At 43.9% G+C, this 12,126-nt stretch overlaps 1 protein-coding gene across 4 annotated transcripts in view; it reads right to left on the bottom strand.

Moving 5' to 3' along the window:
- Inpp4b (inositol polyphosphate-4-phosphatase type II B) overlaps window positions 1-7,756 on the bottom strand; it is a 751,408-nt gene extending 743,652 nt beyond the window's left edge. For 3 of the 4 annotated variants that reach the window (XM_021220101.2, XM_029532468.1, XM_029532469.1), the window contains exon 1: window positions 7,521-7,708. The gene's annotated coding sequence lies outside the window, so the exon portion shown is untranslated. Of the gene's footprint in view, window positions 1-7,520 lie in introns of all 4 variants that reach the window. The other variant, XM_021220100.1, reaches the window with a different exon arrangement.
- Window positions 7,757-12,126: the final 4,370 nt, after the last annotated feature.

The following is a 12,126-nucleotide window of genomic DNA, read 5'->3' as shown; positions in this document are numbered from 1 at the left end:
CCTTCCTCCCTTCCTCCCTCCCTCCCTCCCTTCCTTCCTTCCTTCCTTCCTTCCTTCCTTCCTTCCTTCCTGTTGTTTTGTTGGTAGTGTTGCTTTTCATTTGTGTGGGTTTTTTTTTTTTATTCTAAGGAAGGGCCTTTCTGTGTATCCTGGGATGAACGCTAATTTATTATCCTCTCATCTCTGTTTTCTTAGCGATGGAATTAAAAACATTTACCACTATGGTCTGCTCACTTGTAAAGTTTGTTTGTCTGTTTGTTTGTTTGTTTGTTTGTTGCACTGATGAGGTACAACAGGGAGGAGACTCAGGGGAAGCAATGATCGTCTGTGATTCCTAAAAAAAGGTCAGAGTGTGTTGTGAAAGGGTTAAGATTCAAATATGTGTATATAATGGGTGCCACAATGTCTGTTTTTGGATTGACCATATACCTTTTTTTGTCATGCTCATTTAATTTTTCCTTTCCTTCTCAGTCACCCAGTCCTAAGCAAAATTCTGGTGCATTTAATTCAATTAATTCCAAAGAGTTCTCCAGGTACTCCAACTCCACATAAAAGCAGGGAATGCTAAATCAAATCTTTAAAGTATTTCTAATAACAGATCTCCAAAATACAATTCTAAGGTTTATGTGCTTGTGGGCTTTAACTTCGTTAACTCCCACAATATAAATAAATAGCTTAAAAGAAAAACTTTAAAAATGAATGCAGTGGAGATGACTTAAGAGCTGCACACTGCCACCTGGTGCTGAGTGTCTGTAATGTCAGCCTCCGTGAACAGCTATGGAGGAGGGAATGCTGTATTTTAAAACAACTTTACCAGAGGACAGTGAGGAAACATATTTAACCTTAAGATTTCAGCAGAAAGAAAAAGTCTATAGCAACAGAAGAAATCACGCATGCCATTAAAAGCAATCTGTCTTATTAAGACACATCCAAGCAGATGAGTAAATATAAAACTGCAGATTTTGTTAATGAAGAGAGGAAAAGGTGTGTTTTAAGGTGGTATGTGTGTATGTGGTAATTGGAATTGAACCCATGGCTTTTCCTATGCTAGGCAGGGTGCTCTACCACTGACCTATGTCACCAGCTAAGGTGGGCGTATGTTTGTTCATTTGTAGACAGAATTCCCTGTCCTTAGGCCCACTGTGTAGCCAAAGACAGCCTTGAGATCCTCCAGATCTTCCTTCCTCCATCTCCTGAGTGCTAGGATTACATGTGTACAATATCACATAAAACTGACATTTTTACACTGTGCTTTGCCTAGCAAAGTATTTTATAATGGATGCTAGAGAAATGGCTGAGTGAGGGCTTAGGAGCAAACACAGGGACCAGAATTCACACACACTTGCCAAGACCATTGTCCCTGGAACCTCATCTCCAAAGGCAGCAGAGACAGCGGGAGCTTGATGGCTTCAGCCTAGCCCAGAGAATGGCAGTGTTAGGTTCAAGAGACACTCTCCCTCAGAGGAATAATCAGAGAAAGACAGGGGATAGCAGACACTGGCTTCTGATCTTCATGTTCAGAACTGAGTGTATTTACACACACACACACACACACACACACACACCTAAAGCTTACAAAAATATTTTCAATAAAAATTTGTAAACTCTTAAAAATGCTTTTAAAAATATTTATCTGCAAGCAGGACACATCTAGTGAGTCTGTGATACAAAAGTGTTTGGAACAGCATTGGATGATATTAGATAATTATAAATGAGATTTTAATGCTTCCTTGCAAACTGCTGACGTCTCTGCTCAAGCTCACAAGTTCTGTTAACCTTGGGTTAGCATGCCACTGATTCTCAGTTTTCCTGCGCTTCCCTCAGGCTGAGTGACTTTTAATGTGCTGGATATGGGTCGCCCCTCTTGGCTTTTGTCTGGTAGAGCAACCAACAATGATTAAACAAGAACTACATTGAAAGGTCCTCTATGGAGTACTTAGGCAGCCTGGGAGGACGTGTGTTTAGAGTTATATTCTAGAAGGGCAGTCTTCCTGCCTCAGCCTCTCAAATTCTGGGACTGTATTGTGCCTACTCAAGACCACCACTGTAATTGTAAATAAAAACTCTAGCTAGTAAGTTCATTGTATGGTACTGGGGACTTCCCAAGGTCTTCCTCAATCTAGACAAGTGCTTTACTAGGGACCTACATTTTCACCTCAAAAAGCTATCAGTAGGATATAGCTATATATTATTAGATGGGTGTTAGATTTTCACTGTTGCTGTTGTTTGAGGGTTTTTTGTTGTTGTTTGAGGGTTTTTTGTTGTTGTTGTTTTTCGGTTTTGTTTTTCACATGCTGAATTGCTTTATGTCAACTAGACCCAAGCTAGAGTTCCCTGAAAGGAGGAAACCTTAATTGAGAAAAAAAAATGCCTTCATAAGATCAGATGATACAAAAATCTGTAGAGCATTTTAGTTAGTGGGAGAGGGCCCAACCCACTGTGGGTAGTGCCACCCCAGGGCTAGTAGTTGTGGGTTCTATAAAAAAGCAGGTTGAGCAAGCTATGGGAAGCAAGTCAGTAGGCAGCACCCCTCCATGGCCTCTGACTCAGCTCCTGCCTCCAGCTTCCTGCCCTGTTTAAGTTCCTGTCCCGACTTTCTTTTATGATGAACCGAGATATAGAAGTGTAAGTCAAATAAACCATTTTCTCCCCAACTTGATTTTTTTGGTCATTGTATTTCACTGAAACAATAGAAACCCAAACTAAAGCAATTCATTTGTTACCATGGTGGGATTGAACACAGAAAGCTTCAGGTTCCAGGCACTAGTCTCACCCTGCGAGGCGTTTCCAGCTCTCATTCAGATTGGATTTTCATAGTGAACAATTCTGAAAGTTCTCTTCAAACTACAACCACTTAACCTTTAAAAACTCACTCTTTTGAGAAATTAAAAAAGTGTCACTTTCTTTCTGTGATATTTTAAATTAACATATAATATGTAAATATATAAACCGTGTATAGAAGTCGTCATACCATTTCCTTTTGTACCTTGGAACAAGTTTGCCATTGCTACTGTCACTTCAGTGATGTAATATCAACATGGCTTTAACACAGCCTGTGTGTCCATCGCAACATCCCTAACATTGGAAAACATCAGAGAAAACCATTGAATAATTTCACTGTTAAGCCTGATGCATAGCTTTGTTGAAAATAGACACACAAGTGGATAGATGGACACATAGATAGATAGATAGATAGATAGATAGATAGATAGATAGATAGATAGATAGATGATAGACATAGATACATAGATACATAGATAAATGGATGTTGATAGATAAGCAGACTTATGATTGTTTAGATACTCAGATGGTAGATAGATGGATAGGTACTTGATAGATAAATGATAGACAAAACTCCCATTTATAGTGTTATCTCTATCCTCATGAAATTTATTAATTTAAATAATTCCCAAAGGAAATACCATCAAAGTCCTATGATTTGAGAAACTCACAATCTCCTTTACTCATTCAATTACCTCTCTGCCTGGTCCCCAACATACCGTCAGGGATCATAGCAACAATAGCTGCATAATGCAGAGCAGACTTACTCCGAATATGCCTCAGAAAAACAAGTTAGGAAAATATTACTTAAAAGTGCTGCACTGTGCTGTGACGATACCTACGAGTCAGCACAATTACAGAGACGACTGGAAAGATGTAAACTCAAGACTCCACACCATAGTCTGTAGGCCTTGTGCAGATTAACTCTAATGAGGTACTCACAGGGTAGACAATGTGGGCCACCAGAGTACCTTGGATAAAAGACAAGTCCTTCAACAGTCACACACTGATTAGTCTGGGGTTCAGTCAGAATCCATAAAACATCACGTCATTTCTTTTATGTGTGTATATGGATGTGTGCGTGTATGGGTTTTATGTGTACCATGTGTATCTAGGTATCTGAGGAAGGTCACAAGAGGGTTTTAGATCCCCCAAAACAGGAATCAAAAGCCCTTGTGAGCTGACCAATGTAGATGCTGGGAATCAAACCTAGCTCCTCTGAAAAGGGCTGAGCCTTCTCTCCAGCCTTGCCAGAAGCATTTTACAATCATTTTTATTGGCAGATGAAGCACTGAAACACATAAAGAGGATGAACTGAGATATCTTGACTCCAATAATGGCTACACCTGAGACTCTGGGAGCTTCCTTATAAGTTTCCCACTAAGTATCGTTCTTAGGTGTATATACTACAACTAAAATTTTAAAACACAAAGACTGCATGGATCTAACGTGCAAAAACTCAGTTATAGCATTATTCTTTAGATTTATCTATTGAGAAATGTTTGTGCTGAAATTATGTATTGAACAGTTTCAATATCAAAATACATGTGGGATCAGTGTCTGCTAAGGGTTCTCTAGTAGAGATTTCTAAGCAACATACAAAAAAGAGAACAAAAATAACGTGGCTTTTGGAATAAGTTCTTTAGGCCTTTAGAGAGAGCAATCAGTCACTTTAAAAGAATAAAAATAAAGAATATAGAAAATACATGCTCTGAACATGTGATTACATGTTCAAATTGAAAATTCTGTGTGAATGGCAAAGCCTTTACTCCATGCAGATTATAAAACATGAGACTTGTTTCTCTAACTATTAGCACCACTGAATGGAAAACACAAACATGGCAGATACTCAGTAAGCACGTTCCTTTACTAATTACAACTTTCTCCTGTTTGGACTTTGTGTTTCCAGATGCTAGATGCTTACCTGGAAACTGATGTCTACTTGGTTGCTAAGAGATAAGATGGGTTCCTGTCTTTCATGGATGCCTTCTAGGATTTTGCCTGAAGCCCTTGGATGGTACCCACTGAGCGCTGAGCGTGTGAGGACTAGCCTGACAAGTAGCTAGAAGGCCCTGCAAGGTTTCAGAAGGGAAACCAGAAACTTTAAATTTGCATCTGTAGAACAAATAGCCGGCTTCTCTAGAACTTAATTTCACTTTCCATTTCGGAAAAACTAAGATGTAATTGCATCATCTTCTAACCAAAGCTGGCTGACCCGTCTACATACAGTACTAGGGCCAGACAGTATTTTGACAGAGAATCTTGTAAGATGTACAGTCATTCAATTGACCTGCATTCTCAGAGTGGAGCTGAGGCCAATATTCTAAGAGCACCTTCCGCCCAGAACTCTGATGATTCTTTACATGTTTTGAGGGTCAAGACTCAGTTTATCAGGCTGTTCTCACTTCGTCAGAACAGAGCCCTGTATCAAACACCCTGTTGGCCATCAGTTTATCACAAATAAATACTGGTTTACCTCACAGGTGAGAATACGATTTAGAATGTTAAAAACCAATCAGAAAATGTTTTCCAATGACACAGAGCTTGTAGCCTTATCACAATCATGTTTCATAACCTTTCAAGGACAATCTCTTAAGTCACCGTTGAGAGAAACTCAGAAAAAAAATCTATATTTTCTATTTTTCTTTCAATGAAAATAGTTTTTTCATCCATAATATTCTGATTGCATTTTTCCCTCCTCAATTCCTAAGAGATCCCTCCACCTCCTCCCACCTGAATCCACACCCCTTCTGTCTCTCATTAGAAAACAGGCATCCAGAGAATAAGAATAAAATAAAATAAGACAAAAACCAAAAATAGATGATGAAAAAGAGCCAAAAAAAAAAAAAACCCCCACAAAACATACATAAGGCTCAAAGACACATATTCTCTCACATACACAGGACTCTCATAAAACATCCCCCTTTTCCTTCCTTTCTTTCCTTCTTTCTCTCCTTTTTTTTTTTTTTTTTTTCTGCAGAAGCATTTTAACTTACTGCAACTCCTACAGGTTTGAGTTTAAGGCCCGTGTGCTGAGCACAGAGGCACTGATCAATTACTGTGATTTCATGTCAATGTTTCCCTGGAGTATATCCCAAAGAACATGAGCTAATGTATTTCCTCCCACACCGAGTAAGCTGACAGCACCCACTTGTCCAAACCTCTCCTAACTCTACCTCTAACACAGCATCAGGCAGCCACTCTCTTGCTGAGTCTTTGAACCAAGTCAGATTGATATCATTCTGATTCCAGAACTCACTAAGAAAATTTCTGTGCAAGCAAGGTCCTCTAAATGTAGATGTACACCTATAAAAGGGGCCACCTAGTGCCCATCGTAGGAGAGATGAATTCATCCCTGTCTTCTGCTCTTTCATGTATTTTATAGAGCTACACCTTTATAAATAACTTCTTTCAGACTGAGGGGAAATGTAAGCAAAAATGTAATACCCACATAATGACCTCAAATGTCATTTTAGAAAGAGCAAGGAAGCCAGAATCAGGAGAAAGAAAAACATAAAGAAAGATGAACAAAGAAGGCATTCTACATCTTTAAGACCAGTGTGCTCGAATGTCCCGCAGGGTTTCCCTGGTAAGTTGATGCAGCCACATAATCAACTGAGCATCCTTGCCCTTAAGAAACCTCGGTCCCCTAACAGCAACTGCTGCCTCTCTCTCCTCTGGGGTTTTTCCAATAAGTTTTGTGTGGCTGCAACTATCTCATCAATATGCACATCCTCACCTATAAAGCTTCTCTTGACAAACAGAAACCTCTGGGTGTCCTCCTGGGCAGAAATCACCTCCCCAGGGGGAAGCAAAATCAAAGGTGGAGAGGGGCAAACACAGGTGCTTCTGTTTCTCGCATCACCTAGAACTAGCGGGTTGCAGCCCTGAAAGTCCATACTATCAGCAGGCTCCTGGATTCAGCCAGGCCCCTTGCCTTGCCAGAGGGGCCAGATAAGCTCAAGGAGGCTGAAGTGCAAATTTGAGACTCCAGAGGGTCCTCTCATCACCCAGACTTACTGTGAAGCCCTGATTTTCTAACTCCTTCTTGACTCCTCTTCGGGGTGGGTAGAACAGGAAGGTAACCTAGGGGAAACAGGCCTGGCTTGGGAGGGGGCGGCGAGGGGGGGGCAGAGGACAGGAGTTGTTGAAGGTGGGGCTGGAGATAGCCATGAAAAGAGAGCTCTTTAGTCAACTGCGACCCCAGCATGCCTTCTATGTCCTAAGGACCAGGACCACTTCCTCTGAAGCAGGAGATGGCCAGTGACTGGGACTAGGGTTGAGAAGCAGTCCCTAAGCACTCCCAGTCGTTACAGCATCTTTTAAGAACCGCTCAAAGGGACCAGAGGCTGGGCAAGAGCTCAGTGTCACCTGGGGGTTGGAACTCGTGTGTGTGTGTGTGTGTGTGTGTGTGTGTGTGTGTGTGTGTGTGTGTGTTCACGCCAGACCGCCAGACCAAGCGAGCTCAGTAAGACAGTAAGCAGGGTCACAGGGGTACCCCCAGCAGCCATCCCCTGGGAGGCAAGGCTGAAGGGACGATCCTGGCTGCAAGCTGGGAAACTTGATAAGAAACACACCAGCTGCCTCTCAGGCAGGACGTACACCCCACCACCACCACCACCACCACCCTGAGCTGTCCGATGCGCACGACCCACAGCCTACGGATTCACCCATCCTCACCCTCCGCACCCTGCAAAATTCCCTCCCCCAGAGCCCCAGGATCCCAGGCAGGATGTTACCTCTTGCAGAGGCTGAGTAGGGGGCGATAGCAGCGGCAGACACTTTTCAGGATGACTTTCCTGCGTTCTCCAGTGAAAGCGTGTGCGCCCAAGCAGAAGCTGTAACCTGCTATTTATAGCGGCGAGCTCAGCACCCGGGGCTGGGAACCCGGAGGATGGTAGCGTGCAGGGCGCGGGCCGAGCCTCCCCGCTCCCGGCTCCCTGCTCCGGGCTGGCAGATCACGCTCCGCCCGCCGCCCCGCAGCGCGCGCCCGGGAGAAGTTGCTCCTCGTCCGCAGCTCACACGCCCCCTGGCACTGTCGCCACCTCCCCACCCCCACCGCCCTGCCTCTCTTCCTCGTCGTCGTAGGCTCACTCCCTCGGAGCGGTCTCCTCCCAATGTCACCAACCAGCCACCAAAGAGGAGCAGCGGCAGTCTCGCAACTGGTGCAGCTCGCCTCCCTGCCACAGATGGAGTTGATGGCCCGACCGCACAGCTCGAAATGACCACAACACGCTGCTTCTGTTTACTGACACCCACCACTCAGACTCTGCTGTCTCCGGGGGCAGCTGCCTATCCCGGGGTGCGGGGTCACAGGGGCGAAACGTGGGGGTGGGGGTGGGCAGCCCAAGGTAGTCACAATGCGACCCGGACAGGAGAAGGGACTGCAAGGGGGGAAATGTAAAAGGACGTGAGAAGGTGGTTCAGACTAGTCCCCACTGACTGTCCTCGGGAGGAGGATTGGGCGTTTAAGGAGTGTGAAGCGCTGTTCCACGTTCTGGTGACTTCTGCGTGTCACAGTCCTGAGAACTGCTTCTCCCTTGCCAATGTTTCCCTCCCTAGACCCAGACTGAGCAGACCTGGGCACAGGGGCAGCCCACAGCCACTCCACTCCCCACCTTGCAGAGTGCTTGAGTGTTCCCCACCACCAGGCTCGTGCCTTTGACAGCCTGGTTGTGTGGAGACAATCCGCCCTCGGTGTGTTTGAGGTGTCAGAAAATTTTGGTGTGTAATCACGCTGTCTGGAAAGAGACTGAAACTCCCCCACTTCCTTGCGAACAAGCCCGAGGGGTGAGGGGTAGTCTGGAGAGTCCGGCTATGGGGGTGGGGCAAATGGCTCTCCCCATCTGCGCCTTACAGGTGCCACCTGGCGGCTTTCCTGGAGAGGTTTTGACCACTCTGCTCAGAGGTAATCCTTCCCAGAGCTTACCCACAAAGGCACACTAGTCCTTTTTCTTCCTTGCAACCCTTTAAACTGGCACTCTAAATAAAGTACAAACGCGTGTACACAAGTGTGACATTTGTCACACAAAGAGCTTGGAATCTTAAAGTCAGTGAAATCAATTTGGGTTAAGGCAGTGCTTAACAGTATTACAGTATTACAAAATGGGAAGCTGTGTCTGCCCCAGCTGTCACCCCTGCTGTCACTGCCTGAATCAAGACATCCATTTACTTCCCAAGTATTTGCTACTAGAAATTATCTTTGTTGATGAGCAGGGAATTTGATGGTTTAAATTTTTATGTGTGGTGGGGGCGGGGTGCTCGTGGTGGTGGGAGGGTGTCTTTGGTTGGTTCTGTTGGTTGGTTGGTGGGTGGGTGAGTTGGTTAGTGGGTGGGTAGGTGGGTGGGTTGATTGGTTAGGTTGCTTGTTTGATAGGTTGGATGAGTTGGTTTGGTTAGCTGGTTTGGATGGTTAGTTCGGTTAGTTGATTGGTTTGGTTGGTTGCCTGGTTTGGATGGTTGGTAAGTTGTTTGGGTTGATTCCTTTGGTCAGTTAGCTGGTTTGGATGATTAGTTTGTTTGGTTAGTGGGTTGGTTTATTTGGTTGGTTGGGTTGGTTAGTTGGCTGGTAGGTTGGTTGAGTTAGTTCTGTTGGTTGGTTGACTGGTTTGTTTGGTTAGTTCATTTGATTAGTTTGTTGGTTGGTTAGTTCACTGGTTGGTTGGTTGGTTGATTTGGTTGGTTGGCTAGTTGGCTGGTTTTGTTGTTTGGTTGATTGATTTGGGTTGGCTAGTTGCTTGGATGTTTGATTTGTTTAGTTTGGTTTTCAGATACTTTGTTTAGCCTCTACACTCCCAGAGCTTGGAGTAGCATTGAACACACCATGGTTCCAATAAGTGTCTAAAGACTGACTCAGAACCCTGTGGGTCAGAAGCTAGGTTGCCTTCCTCTCACCCTAGCCCCAAAGCCCTCCCTTGCTTTCTCTCCAATTCATCTTTGTTCTGCTCAGCCATCAATTTATCATGGGTGAACTGAAGGGGGGGAAAGTGGGATTCTGAGGACCAACTTGTCCATCAGACCCTGTTACTCTTGAAGAGTTGGCTATGCACCTGTAACATCCAGTTGCCAGCCATCTTCATGCAACCTACTGGAAAGATGGCACAGATCATCCACTGGCAGCAGTTCAGTCCAGAAAAATACACAGAATGGAAGACGATGAAACCAGGACTACAGAGCTTCACTTCACTAGAACTTATGCATCTGTTCTCTGACTTCAGAGGGAAAAAAAATAGTGCAAAAGGAAGATGGAGCTCTTAGACAATGAGGTTAGATGCTACCATAGAAATGTCAGAATCAGTAAACGGTTCCCTCTAAAATACATATATTCATTATCTTTAGAAAGGCCATCTGTGAGCATCTATACTCTAACAACTCTTCAATATTCAAGATTTCTCCTGAAATGTGTGGCATTGGACTTTGTCCTTAACCATAATTATCCATTCACTTTTATGACACTCAGAAAAGCAAGTCTTTGGCTTTGCCCATTTTTTTTTCTTGTTTTGAAAACAGATTCTTTTCTCATACCTTTAATCATATCCTGATTACAGTTTACCCTCTCTCTACCCCTCTCAGCACCTCCCCACTGGATCCACTCCCTTTCTGTCTCTCATTAGGAAATATAGACTTCTAAGAGACAACCACGAAACATGACAAAATAAAAACATAAGAAGAAGAAGCAAAAACTACCACATCAAACTTGGACACAGCAATCCAACAGGAAGATAAGAACCCCAAGAGCAGGTACCAGAGTCAGAGACCCACTCATTCTCACAGTAAGGTGTCCTATAAAAATACTAAGCTAACAGCTATAATATACATGCAAAAGACCTATTGCAGGCCTGTGTAGGCCCTGTGCTTGCTGCTTCAGTCTCTGTGAGCTCATGTGTGCCTTACTTGATTGATGCCAAGGGCCTTTTCTCCTGGTCTCCTCCACGTTCTCTGCCTCTGAGGGAAGGGATTCGATGGAGACCTCCAATTTAGACACTCTGCATGATGTCTGGCTGTGGGTCTATGCATCCATTCCCATATGCTGTCAGATGAAGTTTCTCTGATGATGACTAGGTAAGACATTTATCTCCAAGTATAGCAGAATATCATTAGAAATCATTTTATTGATTTTTTTCCAGTAATATTTGAATTTACTCCAGATCTCTTCACTATCTAGTTTTTGGTTCTTGGTCACTTGAACTGTGTTGGGTATGGGTTCCTTCTCATGAAGTGGGTCACAGATCAGATCAGACATTGATTGGCTACTAGGCGGGACAGATTAAAAGTCAGGAGTTCTGTGGCTGGATTGGTGTTCATATTTCTTTCAGTAGCCTGTAGAGCACTTTCCCATGTCAAAGAGACTAGAGCAAAGGAATGAGGGTTCCAGATACACACCAGCTTGACTTCTCCATGTTCAGTGAGTTGTGTGGGTGCTGTCCTCAGCAATGGTGTCCTGCTGTCAGTTGGTGGAGAGCAGCCTTTTGTCTTAGCAATAGCTTGGCATTTGGGGGGATTTCCATGGGAACCCCTTAGCTAACAACTCAATTGAATACACTCTGATCCCACCAATGAAAGCTTTGCCTGGCTGTAAAAGATGGCCAGTTTATATTCCACACCACCCATTGATAGGACTCCTCATAAGGATCATCTTCATAGTCTAGGAAGCTTCCACTGCACTCATTTTCACACCATCCCCACTCCCAGCCATCTCTCTCCAAACTCTCTCCCTCCACCCCACACCCAGCCACCTGATCCCCAGACACCTGCACCCAACATTACCTGTCTCCAATCTGCCCTTAATATCTGTTCTATTTCTCCTCCTAGGGAGATCCAGGTATAGAGAGAATCTCTTATAAGCACTCTCTGCCAATTAAAAAGCTGATGGCCAATGAGCTGGGGCAGGAAATAGGATTCTGGTAGACATTGAGAGAATAAAAGGAGAATCGGGAAAAGATTTGGGAGAGCTGAAATGGACTAGTCAGGGAGACAGAAGTAAACTAGCAGAAAGCAGGTGAAGACTCAGGAAGATGCTAAGGGAGATGATGAGAGATATGTGAAGAAAGAAGCAGGCTGGGACTGAAGGAGAGGTAACTGAGTACATGGTACATATAAAGTAGAATAAATAAGTGAGGAACTAGGCAGAGAATGAGCCAAAACCTTGTAGCTTAGGCATTTGATAATAAATAATTAACCTCAAAGTTGTCATTCCTAGAGTCAGGGTTGGAAAGGAAAAATGGATTTTAAAATTATTTTAACATCCATGCATCCCCTGCTAGTGTTCTCCTCTTTACCTGACTTCTCTGAGTCTATAAATTATAGCTTGGTTATCATTTTCTTAATGGCTAATATCCCCTTGTA

Source organism: Mus pahari, chromosome 20 (assembly GCF_900095145.1).
Source record: "Mus pahari chromosome 20, PAHARI_EIJ_v1.1, whole genome shotgun sequence".
Lineage (NCBI taxonomy): Eukaryota > Metazoa > Chordata > Mammalia > Rodentia > Muridae > Mus > Mus pahari.
This window is presented reverse-complemented; position numbering and strand designations above follow the sequence as displayed.